General features: G+C 37.6%; 2 long non-coding RNA genes across 2 annotated transcripts; both read right to left on the bottom strand.

The window, feature by feature from the left end:
• Positions 1-372: 372 nt before the first annotated feature.
• LOC128141976 (uncharacterized) lies at positions 373-3,970 on the bottom strand. Its single transcript, XR_008235239.1, has 2 exons — positions 2,455-3,970; positions 373-1,246 (listed from the first exon to the last, which is right to left on the bottom strand). It is a non-coding gene; the product is annotated as an uncharacterized LOC128141976 (long non-coding RNA).
• A 1,184-nt stretch (positions 3,971-5,154) lies between these two features.
• Positions 5,155-16,623, bottom strand: LOC128141977 (uncharacterized). Its single transcript, XR_008235240.1, has 2 exons — positions 14,871-16,623; positions 5,155-14,204 (listed from the first exon to the last, which is right to left on the bottom strand). It is a non-coding gene; the product is annotated as an uncharacterized LOC128141977 (long non-coding RNA).
• Positions 16,624-16,920: the final 297 nt, after the last annotated feature.

Here is a 16,920-nt window from a genome sequence, read left to right as displayed (position 1 = left end):
GTTCAGCCCACCTAGTGCAGCATCTGTAGTCAATTACAGCTAATAACTGTTTCAGTAGAAGATACAACACTATGTATTAGTTATTTATAGAATAATTTTTCCTCAGGTAAGATTTCCTCCTATTTCCCCAATGTTACAGGTTAGTGTATGACCACAGGAGATTTTCTTTTAACTCTGGAGTCTCCCTTTATCTTTAATACTGAATGGACGTATGTTTGTATAGATAGACAGGAAAGGAGATAGACAGACAGAGATAGAAATACAGCTAAATGATTTAAAAGGTCAGATTTCATTTTGTTCCACATGTAGACCCATTTCATCCCCCTCAGTTCATGACTTCCCAGTATATTTTGAGAAAAGGATTCACTACGATTTTCAGAATTAAACCATTTATTTCAACGCAATTATAACAACCACCACCACTTACACATAAGCCACTACCTTTATTCATCACAAAATTTACTTTCATTTCTAAATACCAGGTGCACTTATTCATCTGACATATGTTTATTATCCAAAATAGAAAGCCTGTGAAACAAACTTGGCTTGTGTTGGAAGGTCACAAGCCAAGTGAAATCATTTAGGTCTATTAAACAGTGGTTTAAACAGAACTGTTCCCATTTTCCGTGCTGTACATTTTGCTACCTTTAAAGCTTTTTTCATACCTTTGCTCTCTTTCATTTTATTTTTTCTTCTTCTGTGTTTTCCACTGGGGAATAAAAGCATCCCACAAACTTCTATATCAGTTCTTTCTTGCATGCCATCCACTATTAAACCATAGCAGTTACCCTTTGAGAGTATATATACTTTTCTGACTTCCCTTGCCAACACTGCTACACTCAATTTACAAAACCTTAATGTAAAAATTATCCTTTCCTTTTAACTGTTCATAGCCTTGCCTGATGGGCCTATTTTGGGACCTTTTTGTTTCTTATGAAAACAATTTGATGAGCAAATATAAATTGCAAATCCTTCATAAAGCTAGACTAGTGCACCCAGCAAAACCCACGAAGACTAAACACGCTGCAAACACTGTTCCCATTACAAAAGCAGTCAGGAATGAAAACTTGAAGAATTATAATCCCAACTCACTTGAACAAAGCAGATAAGCAAACACTTATTTTCCCCATTAAGAATATACACAAAAGCTTTCCCAGCAGTGTTTTTCACTTCCTATCCAAATCACCAGAATGTTGCATATAAAATCAGACAGATCTGAACTCCTCCAGTAGCTGAATTCATGTTCCTAGGAAGAACAGATTAAAATCTTTTAACACTGGGTCTTTGGGCCCAGTCAAGGAGGTGCGATCCTCCAACACTGGAAATTAATGCAATTCACACAAATATATCACAGGGTAGTGACGATTCAGTCTCTTTTGTGCTTGTAAATAGGAGAAGAGGTCCACTTAAATCAAAAAGCATTGCCAGCTGAGAAACACTGATTTGTTTATCCAGTTATTCAGATCAAACTAGTGTGGTGATTCTCTGTGCAGTGTATGCTGTAACACAGACTTTCCTTAAAGAGATTCAGCTCAGAAATGAAGAATGCTGCCTAAATAATTTGTGTTTTCTTTAAATACTTAGAACCATATTTTCCAGAAGGATTTTTAACAGCATCTCTAAAATTTAACACTATCTTTGCAATATTACTAAGTTAGTAAGTTATCATGCACTTGCATATACAAGTATACTTGAATGCATTTTGCAAGAGCACATATTTCTGCCGTTAAATTTTGTTAGAGCTTGTTTCCACTCACCAGTCAGTCCATAAGGGAGGGACACACTATTTCTTGTTCAAACTCTGAAATCACCAGAAAAGGGGGCATGCTTAAATACTATGGTAAATAATCTATGCTAAAACTCAGTAGCTACTTTTCAGCAAGGAAATGTTAACTTCTATCCTGCTTTGAATCTGCATAAGTTAAAAAAAAAAAAAATGTAGTAAATTGGCTCTGAGCAAGACATTACATTTCTTTTTTCTACCCAATTTAGGATGGCAACCATTTCAGACCTAAAAATAATGCATGGAGCTTCATAGGAATTTTAATTTTCTGAAATGAACAAAATAAGAACAGTCACAAAATGAGGCATGCAGAAGACTGAAGAAAGCAGTTCTCAACTGTAAGGTTACTGTTAATATTTTGCAAGCATTACCATAAAGTAAAAATTGTTACACTTTTTTCCTAATGGTGCATTTCAGCTCACTAAACAAATTATTGTAATTGGACATTAGTAGGTCACCTCAAATTGTTATAGTACCATCTAGAATTGCCAATGAAAATTAGGAATCTACTGTAGCCTCCATTTTTAAAGAGCTTGCAATTAAAGTTTAAAGTATGACAAGCCTAACCTGGGGGAAAAAGACAGGACCTTTATAAATAAAATGCTGGGAAGTACAGAGATGACGATCTATATGACACATCAAGAAGCACCCACCACACTCTTTACACTCACTTCAGTGTGGATGACACTGGATCCCATGATGCACCAAACACTCCCTCCTTGCTGTTCTTTCGTTTTCTCACTGGGACAGCGAATTGCTACAGAGCACAGCAGGGAAGGCTAGAACAGGGCAAGACGGCACCAGCGCATGGAGGGAGCTCTGCAAAACAGAGAGGAGAATACATCACTCTCAGAAGGTGTCACAGTGCTCATGAAGGAAAGGTCAGATGGGATGCTGCCTTTGCCTTCACTGGCAGCCCCACTTTGCCTTCACCTCTCAGCATCCTGCCCCCTTCTTTAAGACCTTCAGCTATGACATATCTCTCTCTCCCTCCATTTCTTCCCAGTTCATTTCTCCAAAATCAATTCCACGTCTTCAATCATGTCTGGAGACACTAGCTCTTCTTTCAATATCCAAAACAGACAAACCCATGCATTCCCAGTCTCACTTAAACACAGGGAAAACTCATTACACCCTGGGAGATGACTGTCTTATTGCTGCTGAAAGTATACTTTTCAGTATATTATGGAAGAGACACTTAGGGTAGTGAATCTTATCCTGGACTTTCATGCTGGAAGGTCCTTATTGAGAATGATATACTCCTTTCTGATATATGCATACATCCTCCATTCATTGCAATTTCACAGTAGAAATCTGGCATCTTTAGCTCTCAGCCTGGGTGGGGGAAAAGCTGGTCAGTGCCAAGCATAAAGCAAAGAGTCACACTTACACAGCTTGCCAAGAGAATGCTGCCCACATAGTACCCTTTCCTGCCTCTTCTATTCTTCCAAGCCCACATTTTCTTCTGGCTTTTTCAGTATTTCCCCTCTGCCCTGACTGAAGACTTCCCAAATCCTCTTGGAAGCAGCCAAGAACCTCTGTCTTCTAGAAACAGCAAGTTCTTTGCTGCTTTGTTCCTTACAGTGAAGATGTTAGGGTCCTCTTTATCACTGTTTGTAGTCTGAAAAATGCTGTGTAGAGACTTGAAACAAAGGCTATTATTCCCCATTGAGCAGGAATTCAGCTGCATTTTCACACATGCAGTTAAGCAGCAGATGTGGTTTGTTGCTGTGGTCAAAACCAAAGGTGCAGCAACAGTAAATGTGATGTGAGAGCTTGCTATGTTAACAACTCAGGTGGGGTGTGAATGCTTATACGACTATCAGACAACGCACGACCCTAGCCTCTACAACACTGTGATAGCCATCTCACAGTTGGATCCTATAGTTTTTTTGAGTTCAGCAACTTCATTGAAGGCTGAAGGTTGCCAAATACACATAGACTGCTGTAATCACCCAGATAAAATGTAAATTGGGCAACCGCACATCCCACTTGTGCTCTAGAGTGTTTGGTTTATTTGGGATGCAGGAGTTTGATGTGAAGGAAAAACAAAGGGGCCCATTTTATGCTGCCTTGTCAGATATGTATCAGAGGGCCAAAGAACTTCAAACCAAAGTGAGTAAGTCGGATTACTCAAGGCTCTGTCTTTCATACCATCATACAGGCCAGAGATTTCGGGATCCCTCTCCTAACTGGAAGTCTCTCATGACACACCAAGAGGGGAGACAGCCTGCCGCCTCACCACGGGCTGCAGGGGCAAACCCTCCTCTCCTCCTTCCTCCTCACTGACCTCGGTGTCTGCAGAGGGGTTCCTCTCACATCCCACTCCCCCCACTCGCTGCAGGTTCCCCTTCTGAAATCTGTTCTCCCAGAGGCGCTACCACCATCGCTGGCGGGCTCGGCCTGGGCCAGCGGTGGGTCCGACTTGGAGCCGGGGAAGCTTCCAGCAGCTTCTCACAGGAGCCACTCCTGCAGCCCCTCCCCTGCTACCAAAACCTCGCCACACAAACCCAAAACAAACATCTAAACCAAATGACCTAGTAACACTGAGAAAAGCTGTACTTGGATAACTTTAAAAAGTGAATCTTGTCAGGTCTCCACCAAAGTCTATTTAGTCACAAAGCAACTTTTAGGGAGCATATCCTCTCCTTTGTATAATCTTCTCCTTCCTACGGACAGACATACAGCTATGTGTTCAGAAACTAGACCGATTTCTTTACTTCTTGTTATGGGAAGATTATACCAGATGACCACACAGGAAACAGCACTGTATTCTAAGCAGAAAATGTTCCTTCACGAAGAGTATTCAGAGAAAGACATGTTTGCATACCATTGGGTATATTTTACCTGTATACTTGGGAGAAACTTTTTTATAAAGAGAAAAAAAGAGAGACAGGGAGCGCAAACCTCTGCCATACACCACATTTCTTATATTCCTGAAGCAAGATAACAGCTCTTGAACATTTAAAGGGTTAATTAAATGGTCTCATACCTTTTCTTTTTTTGTGCAATGCCATGCAAAATCCAGGGGTGATTCTACTTTCAGATATAATAAGAATAGAATAGACTATTTCAGTTGGAAGAGACCTACAACAATCATCTAGTCCAACTGCCAGAGCAAGCAACAAGATGTTAACAAGCAACACCTCGTGCAGATTAACAAACTGGGTAAAAATTTCAGAACCACACAACTGACTTTGAATCCCAAGTTGCATTAACTTTCATAACAAAGACAGGCATTAGTATTTGTATCAGCTTATTAGCTATTCATTCATTATTTTTGCCCTGAAAATTCACCCATTCTTCTCTGTGACAAAGTTGAAAACTAGCAGCAAGTTTCAATTCTAAGAAAAAAATAAACTTGATGTTGCTTAAATTTCACTGAAGTGTTTATTTGGCCACTCTTCTTTGTAAACAGAGACCTTGCTTTGTAGAGCAGCATCTGAAGTTTTTTGATATGACTTGTAAAGACTCAGTTAATATGGTTGTAATTTATTTATTACACTTCTGTGCTTAACATGCAAACTTCAAAATCTCTGTCTGAGAATCAGAGTACAAAACAGAACTGGTTACAGTTGCAGGAAAAGGCAAATGCCTTTAAAATGTGATTAGCCAACTTCCACCTCCACCATCAAAGGCAAACTAACTTGGAGTACAAAACTGATGATAATGTTACCATCTAAATTTGTGTTTGCCCGCATCTTCAACATTATGTGCAGCTCTTGAATCCCTAGGAAAGATAATAACAAAAAATCAGATAAGGGAAGCAAAGATGATTATAGGAGTGGAATGCTTTCAAGCAAAGAATGACTAAGTAAACAAGGACTCTTCAGCTTAGAAAAGAGATGACAGGAGCCAGGGTGAAAACAAACACTGAAAGATGGCACTTAAAGTAAGGAATAACAGCCTTGTTGAACTCCCTGCCAGAGGATATAATAGATTCTAAATTTTACATGGGCTCAAGGGAAGACTGAAAAAAACTAATGGAAAAGAAATCTATTTAGATTTGCTAAATACATCTAGCTCAGTCCTGAGGCTGGGAAAGCGATCAGAAAAAGAATCCTATTTTTACCCTCTTCTTACTCTTCTCTAAGTGTTCACATATGGCAACTACTGGAAACAGCACACTGAGTTCAATGGTCTGTTGCTCTGACCAAGTACAGCCCTTTTCATCTTCTTATAATCTTAAACTGACTCTTCCTTCCTTTGTATTCAGTGGAAAACTTATTTTGTCTTCTCTGAGTTACATTACGTGCTTAAACAAACTCTTATGTTTATAATACTTGAAATCTTATTTCTTCCTAACTGAGGTCCTGATGGGGTAATTTCATTCTGAAGGAGAAATCACTGATAGAAAATCAGGCATTTCTCCTTAACCTCTCTATTTCTTGTTTTTTCCGTTCTCCAAGCTATTAATTTGGAGGAGAAATGCCAGTGGAAATGTGGTAGCTGTAGGGTTCCAAAATGTCCATCCCTAAATCTTCTGTGCTAGGGTACGTGCTTGAGGAAAAATGGGCTAAGATCCATGCCCCTCAGACCTGTAATCTCTGCCCTGTTTATAAAATGGGATAAAATTTATAACTGTAGGGATCTCAAGAGTGTTTTTCTCATACCCACTCCTCTTGCTGCTGGCCCAACTTTAGCTTCAGAAGGCTGGAGGCAAGAGAGCTATAAGCTGGCTCATACACATTAAAACAGGCATACATCAGCTTTAAGAGCCGGAGTGAAACTCTACTGACTTTAAAAATCACTTATTCATTGAGTATCTGGGGGCTGAGTTCTAATAAGCCAATATTGAATTGGGGCAGAACAGCAGAACACCTGTAATCCTGTTGCATTGTAATTTCTGTAACACCTGCTACAGAAAACCTGCTAAGAATAAGGAAATTTCACTTAGGACCTTTATCTTGGATGATGTAACTCAGAATCCTCTATATCAGGTTACCCTATCATAAAGAAAGCCTGTGACAGAAAACCAATGAAGCATTATGGCTGACATGGCTACAGATACAGATTCAAAACAATATAGAAAGGGTGCCTCTTGGAGAACATCTTAGCCCTCGCTAAGGAGTAAATCTTTTCCATGTAGGCAAGAGGCATGCTGTTTTATGCAAGTACACGCTTTGCAGTTCCGCCCAAAGGTTAGGTTAATTACTCCCTTCTTTTATCTGGCTTGAAAGATCGTTCCAAAGTCAGTTCAGGATTTTTTTATTCACGTTATTTTTGTCTGTTTGATTTACTTGACTGGTCTTTATATGATGTTTTCTAAATAAGTTCTAATTTTGTTGCTAATCTTATATAACTAGATCTTCTGTTCAGGTGGCCTGTACTGAAACACAAGCAGCATTGTGCATTCATGCATCAGAAAAGGCAACCAAGGACTGCCATGCATTTTAAAAGAGAGAAAGAAATGAACCAATTAGTAAAAACAACAAACTGCTTCTAATTGTCTAACTACTTTGCCTTTACTTTTTAACATATGGAGTGACAATCAACTTCAGTGATGCCCAATTTAAACCTTTACTTCAATGTCACTTGCATGGGTTTCAAATTCAAGGCTATTATTTTTAATTCTGAGCTTAAATTCAGAATCTTTAAATGAAAAAGAGCTGAAACTGCTGGGATTTTATGGTTTCACCAGGTATCATCCTTTGTTATTGTGTTCTGCAAAACAAAATACCTCCACTGTTGGTAAGTCTCTTCAGGATATGACTACATTATCAGATCTGGGACACGTACAGGGATTTGGGTGCAGGATGTAGCCATGAGATAAACCTGGGCATGTAGATTCAGAGCTCACGTAAAAATGCCCTGAATAGAAACCAGCCCCAGGAGTATACTACCACGTGGTTCAGCACATAGGTACAGACATAGTCTAAGGTACCTGATTTCTCACAAAACCATAGCAGGCATGCTAAGCAAAAATCCTTTATCATTATGATTTCAGTCAGGTCTTCAAAGAGAGCTGTAAATCTAAAGCTTAGCAACCACTTGGCCTATCCTTCAATCTTTTAAACCTCTGTGATCTATTTTGTTATCAATAGTTTTTCCACCATTCAGGCACCCAAAGCACAGAAATAGGTACCCAGCGAGTTCTTGCACAGCTTTTAGATAAAGATCCAATATCCTTCTTTATTTATTATCAGAACAGAGACTGCCATACTGCCTTGTAAGAGAACAAAGTAGTAGGTAGTTCAAGTGCCAGTCAGTATTTTCCCTTTGTGTTTCTGATTATAGGCTGATTACACAACACTAATGAGAGCTTTTATTTATTTCTCTAAATGAACAGAAGCCAAAACACAGAAAACTAAAGAGGTTAAATCTTCAAAGAGATCACTTTTCCCAGTCGAAATGGGGCTGTGGACAGTCCTCCTTTTTCAGAAGGAAAGCAGGAGGGGGGATTTGGCGGGGGACATAATGCATTGCACAGGCTGAGTTTTACAGTAGCTATCTTCTGGCTCACATCCCAGATGTTACGCTATCCTGTCATCAAGATGAAGTCTCTGTCCCACGCTGACGTTTTTTCTGCAGATAGAAGGCTACCTACCCTCAACTGTTGTAGCCCTGCTCAGCTTCATTATCTTCAGTGATACTATGCTAAGGTACAGTAGTAGCGCATCAGATGCTGCTTGCTTTTGGAGCCCCTTCTAAAATGAGGTGCTTCTGGTTTTTGAGGATACATATGTATAGCTGCTCAGTGTTTATTCATAGAAAATAAATAAAACCCCCAACACATAGAAGTTAGATGACAAAACTGAAAACAATACAAGTGATGAGACATAGTAGGAGTTTGCTACATAAAATTATTTTGCTACCATCTAATTTCATAATACTGAGGCAGGAGATCTAGAGATTTTGCAAATGACATCCCAGTTTTAAAGTATTTCATTTGAATTGCTTGGAATTAGCAAAGCTCTCATCTCTCTCACCCTTTCATGTTATTTTTAGTAGTTCATGGAAGTGCATATTTTATTCACCTACTCCTAATGGAAATCTGTGGTTTAAAAAAACATAAATTAAAACCAAAACTAACTTTCAAGATATTACATTCTGAGATCTAATTTGTTGGTAAATAACAATGTATGATGCTCATCCCCACTGTCAGCATAAGTCCTGAACTTGGCCTTGTACATGCCATACCTTGTACGTACGTTGGCATTTTCACTAGTTCAGAACCAAGGCTTTAAGGACCTACAATGGTGTCTTTCACCAACATGGGAACTTAAGGGAATGAAGCCTCTACATTCCTTGAGACCTGAAGGAGGCCACATAACAGCATTTGCTTTGATCAGTATCTTAGTGCCTAGCCTTTGTGCTGACTCTAGCCACAGCTATCGATCTGAACCAGCACTAGAAGCTGTGCAGAAGTCCATTTGGTCAACTTATTTGTCTGCTTTTGAGTTGTGCTGTGTCATATACTTAGGGCCCGATGAGCTGAAACATTGTGTTTCCTACATTCCAGAAAATGACCTTTTCTGTTACACGACTATATCCCACACCTGGGCATTTTCAATCTTTTAAGAGCTTCAGTCAAGGTCATGGAAGTTGTGTGATTACCTCATATATCATGAGATTAAAAGTAAAAGTAATTTTAAGGGTTATTTTTTAAATGCCTTCTCATTTCTGAGTCTGTAGGGTGCTCACAAGTAAGAGATTTCCAAGATTTTATCCATGCCCCAGGACGAAGCAATAGGCTTGCTCTAGTTCATATTTGTGGCTGCACAGCAAAGGTGACACTCCTGAGGGTCATCACATTGCATGGACATTGTGGCATATATCTTCTCCTCCAGCTATGTCCCTTTTGCTCTGCTGTGCTGGCAGCAGGGAAGGACATAGCATGAAAAAACTCTGCTAAGTCTTCTGATGAAGAAAGAGATCATCACTCTTTCCACAGTATGCCCTGTGAGCACAATAAAAATCATCTATTTACAGTGTATTTTTTGGCAATGCTAAAATGCAACCAATGAAAAACTCTAGGCTATATTCTAGAGCACAGTCACCCTGTGCTGACTACCTCTTCTGTCAATGCATACTATGAGCTAGCATATCATCACGCTTTCCTAGTGCCAGCAGATACTGACCTCAGTTAGAAACATATAACCCAGTAAAATGTGATTCTATATATATTCAGGCAAGAAAAGTAGTTATTAGGAAAGCCTGCTATATATTACTATGTATTGATTAAAACTACTATTTTTTCTTCTTGAGACAGCTTTTGTGTTGGTGTCAGGACATCAAAGAACATTCTATCACTTCATCCTAACGATGACCACATAAGAGCAGGATGAGAAGTCATGTTGTGCCTTGATATTAATGGTCTGAGAGTCAGAGTTCTCATTTTGATACAAAAAGCATCTATTTTTTTATATACTAATCTCCTGGGTAAAGATCTTAGGCCACTTTTACAACCTTTTTGTGTAAGAATTGAGTGGCCCATTGTTGTTAAACTAACATATATTCTCTGTTGGCACTGAATGCAAAGCATAAGGAGTACTCTTGAGTCCAGAAGTAATGTTTAATATGATGTGCTAATGTAAAATACATTAGCACTTTCTGCAGGATCTCTAGAATGTCCATCACCCAGGAAATGTTTCTATTTAACAGGATTACAATGAGATAGATTTGAGGTGTCACTGAGGATTTCGTTTTGGAGAAGTAGGCTTGTAACTCAAAGTCAAAAGGGGTGTAACCAGTAGAGGCCATATGTTAAAGTCATTTAAAATAGTTTAACTCCTGTTTATTTAAATTCAATACTCTCTGGCGAATTAACCAAACTTAAACTTTACTGAAAGAAGAAGGAAGTAGCCCTATCAGAAATCTGCCTGTCTGCAAATTTGGAGGGGTATAGGTAAGCTAATTTACAGGTGAACTTACTTAGATGAGTGCCTTTTTCTGTCAAAATGAAAGCAGAATATTCAACCTTCACTCAAAAATAAGATCTGCAAGAATAAAATATGATAAAATATTTTAAATTATTTTTTATTTATGAATTTGGCAGTGTTTTAAGTGCTAGGAACAGATTTTGCCTTAGAGCAAGAAAACTATTAAGTTGTTGGCCACTCTTGCTACAGTTGAAATCACAAAGGGTGCAAGAGATATTGCAGAAGATTTGCTTTACCACAAAATTCTAGTTAGGAGATATTATTATTATTATTATTATTATTATTATTATTATTAAACTATATGTATTTGTTTTAATGAAGGTAATTTTTTATTTTAAATAAAAATGGGTGTAATTTCAACATAAATGATACAATTATATCAATAAAGTTGCTGTAAAGAAAATAAGGTTACATTCTTATGCTTCTTTTTGTTGGTATAAGAAGACATTTTGAAGTGTTAGTTGTACTTTGCAACTACAGTTATATTCTGACTACTTTTCTAACTTGTGACTTTAAGAAATTCTGATAGATTCCTTCACAAAATGCTTGGAAGTATGATTTCTATTTTTAAAGGAACAGAAGGAAAAAGTAATGAAACAGTTAATCAAAGTCACTCTTGACAAACAAATATATCTTTCTAAAATAGATAAAAAAAAGTCTTATAGGGAAACTACACAGCATAAAAAAAGAAGAGGAATAAAGGATGGTCAGTCTCAGAACACTTTCAGCTAAAAAGCCATACTAGCAAAAAAGAAGTGCTTCATTCGCAAGGAAAACATAAGCCACAACCTAAATATTTCCCAGCAAGCTTCCTATATCAGAGTCTGGTTTAAGTTCTAAATTCAGAGCAAATTAAGTGTATTTGCTGAGAGCCTTTATCACGTTAAAATCTCTCTGCACTTCACTGCATACATTTTCTGTGTAAGACTAAGTTCCACACTGCAGACATTGCTTGCTTTCCAGCATTTTGACTCTCTCCCAAAGTTAGCAGGACTTCATGAATTTGATGATATGCATGCACAACATATATAATACAATATACTTAATCTTAGCCAAAAGGCTGAGAAGCCCCTCAGTACAAGAAAGACATTGAGCTGCTGGAGCACATCCAAAGAATAGCAACGAAGCTGGTGAAGGGTCTAAAGCACAAGTCTTACGAGGAGCGGCTGAGGGAACTGGGGTTGTTTAGTCTGGAGAAAAAGAGGCTGAGGGGAGACCTTATCGCTCTCTACAACTACCTGAGAGGTTGTAGTGAGGTGAGGGTCCGTCTCTTCTCCCAAGTAGCGAGTGATAGGATGAGATGAAATGGCTTCAGGTTGCCCAGGGGAGGTTTAGATTGGATATTAGGAAAAATTTCTTTACTGAAAGGGTTGTCAAGCACTGGAACAGGCTGCCCAGGGAAGTGGTTGAGTCACCATCCCTGGAGGTATTTAAAAGACATGTAGACGTGGCACCTGGGGACATGGTTTAGTGGTGGAATTGGCAGTGTTAAGTTAACGGTTGGACTGGATGACCTGAAGGGTCTTTTCCAACCTAAATGATTCTGATTCTATACTGGAAATGACTATGTTTAAGGATAAGTAGCACATGATTCACTGAAGCAGACTGAGATTTGAGCTATTTAAATTCAAATTCCATTACACCTGTAGAATTATCTATAAGCCTTATGTAAGTTACTGGACTTTTAATCTCTAAAATATAGATGCTAATAGTTATTTACCATTTAGACTATGAGATCTTTAAAGCTATGGACCATTTCTCCCAGTGCTCTCACACTTACTGCTAATAATACACCTGTAATAGTAACAAAAAACCAAAACTGAGTTACTAAATCTTCACTGATAACACAAAATAAAAGCCAGTAAGTACAAGAGTAACTGCAAGGTATCTAAATATGGGTAAGACTACCTTTTAATGAGGTTATTACATCTTCTTTCAGTTAAAAGTTGGTGTATCTAGCTGATTCTGTTTCACAAGTCGAACAAAAGCAAATTGGTCATATTTGTAGCTGTTTTGCAGGATACATTATAGAGCATGAATAGTAATAATTTAATAACACACTTAATGGCAGATCTGTTAAATTGACCCTACAGATATTTTTTCTGAAACTTTAATAGCATCTGAAAGTCTTTATTTTTATAATTATTTATTTATTTATATTTAACTTTAAAGGGAATTGCATAACTTTTTTCTTTTGATTTTCCTTGCACCTTTAAATCAAAAAAATGCACCTAGATTAATTTAAGAGGCACTAAAGCAATGAGATATATATATATATAAGCTGTTTAAAACTGTACTGTTAAGTTATAAACTTCTCAAGGGAGATTCTGTAAAGGATGCTATGAGTCTGTTGCTGTGCACAGCCAACTGAACTAAATGCAAACGATTGCTGGCAAACACTTTAAACAATCTGTGAACAATGAGTATCAGAGCTTTTTGTTTATTGTCTAGCCTGGCTCTTTACTAATCATTCTCTTCACTTCATGTGTTAAAGGTACTAAGGTGTGGCTATTATCAGAGGAAGATGGAATACAATTAGGTAAATTCCTATACACTGAAGTCAACAGAATCATTCATTATGTAAGCTTTGCAAATGCACCTGTAAGATTTGCAAATGCACCCTGGAGCAATTTAGAAGTACAGACATACATTCAAGTGACAGCAGCTTAAAAAAAATCCTAGTATATCAACAAAGCCAGGGTATCTTCGTGTAGGCTTGCTCTTTTCTTTCAGCAAATGGAAGGAAATTCATCTTAGCCTAGCCTGCAATTAAAGAGGGTCATGAAGGTTAGTAATTAGGCTGAGGAATGGATGAGAGCTACAGCCATACTTTTAAAGATCTGATTATGAGTCTGGCTAAATCATGACTAACTGATAGTATTCTGACTGTCTATAATATGCATGTTTTCACATCACCTCTATTTTGTTCAGCAACAGTGCTGTCCATTCTTTAACATGAAACAATTCTTTACTACAGAAGTCAACTTTTCTTTCAAATGCGTCACTAAAGGATGCTGGCAGTTGAGAAACCATCAATATTGAATCTATACGCAGCAGGTAAAGCTGCACCCTCTCATCGAAAAGCATCCTTTGGTGCCAACAATGTTGTTATAGAGCTACACTGGGTAATAGCTATCTAGTTACAAATTAACACAGCTTGGGAATATAAAATAATAGCACCGCTTTGAAGAAAAGAAAAAATCAAAATACATCCAAACAAAAGTTCCTTTTAACTTATCTTTCCATCAGTACTCTTATGGTAGTTTGAAAGAGACAATGTTCAGCTGATCAGTTAAAGTGAATAATAAAGTCTACTATTCAGGCATTCATTGTGCATGATATGGCAGCTCATTAAGACCTGAATATTCCTACACACGCTTTCAAGTTTATTCTCTTCAGCAGCATAACATTTTGTTTCTCCTGTTTCTCAGTTCATTTCTGTATACTTATCATAGTCCTCGCCAGGTCTGAGATTATGTTTCTTGAAATCAAGTGGCATCTGTAGGATGTAATTTATGAAAAGAATTGACTGGAACATCCTGAAACAGAACAGAAGGTTCAAGAAAACGTAACAAAATTAACATTTCAAACTAAGATTCAGAAAACATAGGATAAAATCTATTTCTAGGCAAGCCGTAAGATGGAAACACACAAAAAGGCCTAAAAAAACCCCAAAGAAAATATAAGCAACGCCTCTCTTAGAAAAGCAATTAAGAGTGAAAATATTAATGGCTTTCACAAAAACAAGTGTGCATTTATTATCTCTGACAGCCTGCCTTTTATCATGTTCTTGATATTAGTTTCTGCTGAGCTTTGTACATTGGATTTATTCACTTTGAACAACCTTTCAGAAAATGGCTGGAGACAAGTATTGTCAAAGAATTTGCAATAGACAGCAACATTTTTTTACACCACACCTTGTTGCTCCTATCATAATGGGCATTTTCCATGTAACTCTCCCAAAAGCCAAAGCTGGGGTCAAGATTCAGAAAGTTAAAAAAAAGAAAATAAAAATTAGTTGTGACAGTACAGTGACAAGACCTAGGATGAGCTACAAAGGATAAGCACATACCACCCACCAACTGCAAAATAATACAGCAGCCACTAACAGAGAAGGCACAGGTCTAACATCCTCCAGAAAAAAACAACATTAAACCTATTTCACAGCTAAATATAACATCATCAAGACTTATAAACATGCAAACCTTTGCTTTACAACATGCTGAAGTTCACAGGAGAGATAGAATCAGGTCTTATTCTTGCTCCTAAGTTTAAGGTATACCTCAAGCACCTTCTGCTAAATTAAATGAACAAAAAAATCAGTTAGTTAAACCTGCAAATCTCTGCTGCAGGAAACTAGTTGCAGCTCAGATGCACCTGCAGTGGGTTACAGACCTTAGCAGCAATAAGAATGCTGAACTACCTGTGTCTCTGGATCTGAGAGATATTGGCTGTGCCAGCCCCCATTCAGTAAGAGAGATCCAGAGGGCTGCAGTTATTCCAGTTAACTTGATTACATGTCTTTTTTTTTTTTAAATTAAACACACAAGAGAACATTCACGGCTGCTGGAACTTGCCTACCTACACTGTTAAATTGCTAGAATGGTCTCTGGGCCAAATACCAGTCTCCAAAAAAATGCCTGAGTATAGTTCAGGAATTAGAAGAGGCACAATTCTAAATATACAGTTTGCATATAGCTACTGTGTTTATAGACTAAAAGACTTCAAAATTATGGATTGCACCAGTTGTCCAGTTCCTGAGAACTGAGCACAAAATCACTCTTTTTGTTCTAGGAATACAGCTATTTTGTGGTCTTTTAATTAACACCAAACATACTTACTGTGCATTCAAGGGCAGATGGAATCAGGTCTTGCCATCAACACTTTCTGAAAGATAACAGTGGCTCCCATATTCAAAACAAACAAAACCAGCAATATTTTAAAAATTTAAATACATACACTTGACCACATCACAAAGTTTTGTGAGATCCTAAGTGGTGAAATAATGTAAGAAAAAAGAAAAAAAGGATAACACAAAAGTATTATTCTACTAACAGTAGTTTTATTTTATGCAGGATGTTTCATAAAATTTTGTTTGGACAGTGTATGCACTAGAACTGCTCAGATGCAGAAATCTACTTAGATGTAAGACCATACACATTTAAAGCCAAATTCACCCCACTTCCTTTGAGGCCTTTCAGTGGGCATCTAAACTAAGAGTCACCCTTGGCTTTTGAGGATATACGAAGAGGTAAGCAGTGTCTGATTTACCTTTGAAAGCAACACTCACTTTCCATTGATTCTAGAGCGACAATGCTCCTTATTTAGGTGCGAAAGTTAAATTACCTAATGTGAGATAGACAAATTCAGGTCATGTTCTTAAACACCACAATATCTTTCTTAGTAAAGACAGTAAACTAAATGTTGAGTTTATACCAGCATAAATGAAGAACCTTTCAGAAATTATTCTGTTAGACAGGTGTGAATGAAATCAGACTGTCTTTGTTCTCCTACATCACATATAACTCTCAGCATATTGTCAGCTCAAAAGATGTATAGTTTAATTTAAAACAGTATCATCTCAGTAATGTGAAACAGCACTTTCCCATTATTAACTATTTTCTGAGACAGCACAAGATTACCCATTCACATCCTTTACGAGAATAGTGTAGATCTGGTATCAGCAAATTTCTCCTCACTAAAGAAAATCAAAGTCCTGACATTTGAAACTGTGTTTGTACATTATTTTGAATATCTGTTTGTTTCTATACCTCCTTTTATGAGTTTATAAATTCATCAGACAGCCTACAGGTAGCTTTGATTACGGTTACAGAACAATTTATATTTTTTACGTTATTAAAATGCATTTCCTTTTTTCATCAAATAACACTAACAGTAATCTTTCATGATCATTTGAGGTATTTACTTCCTGTCATTTCTGCTGTTTTGGAATATTCAGGCCAATACCACAATTTCTATCACAAGTAGATGATAATTGTTTGACGATAGTAGCTGATAGGATTTCGGCCCTGTTGAAGCCAATGGCACAACATTCATTGAGGTCAGCAAGGCATCATTCCACTTATGGTCCAATTCTGAACAGCTCACAACTTAGGGATTTGATCCATGACTCGTAGTCCACGATATTCCACACTGAAACACAACGAAATGGAATTGGAGACTGTAAGCGTCTCCAGACAGACTCCTCACTTGGAAAACAGCGCATTGATGATGAGATTTAAACAAAGGTTTTAG

The sequence above is a fragment of the Harpia harpyja genome, chromosome 5 (genome assembly GCF_026419915.1).
Source record: "Harpia harpyja isolate bHarHar1 chromosome 5, bHarHar1 primary haplotype, whole genome shotgun sequence".
In the NCBI taxonomy this organism is placed as follows: domain Eukaryota; kingdom Metazoa; phylum Chordata; class Aves; order Accipitriformes; family Accipitridae; genus Harpia; species Harpia harpyja.
The sequence above is the reverse complement of the archived record's forward strand: the minus strand, read 5'-3'. Positions and strand labels throughout refer to the sequence as shown.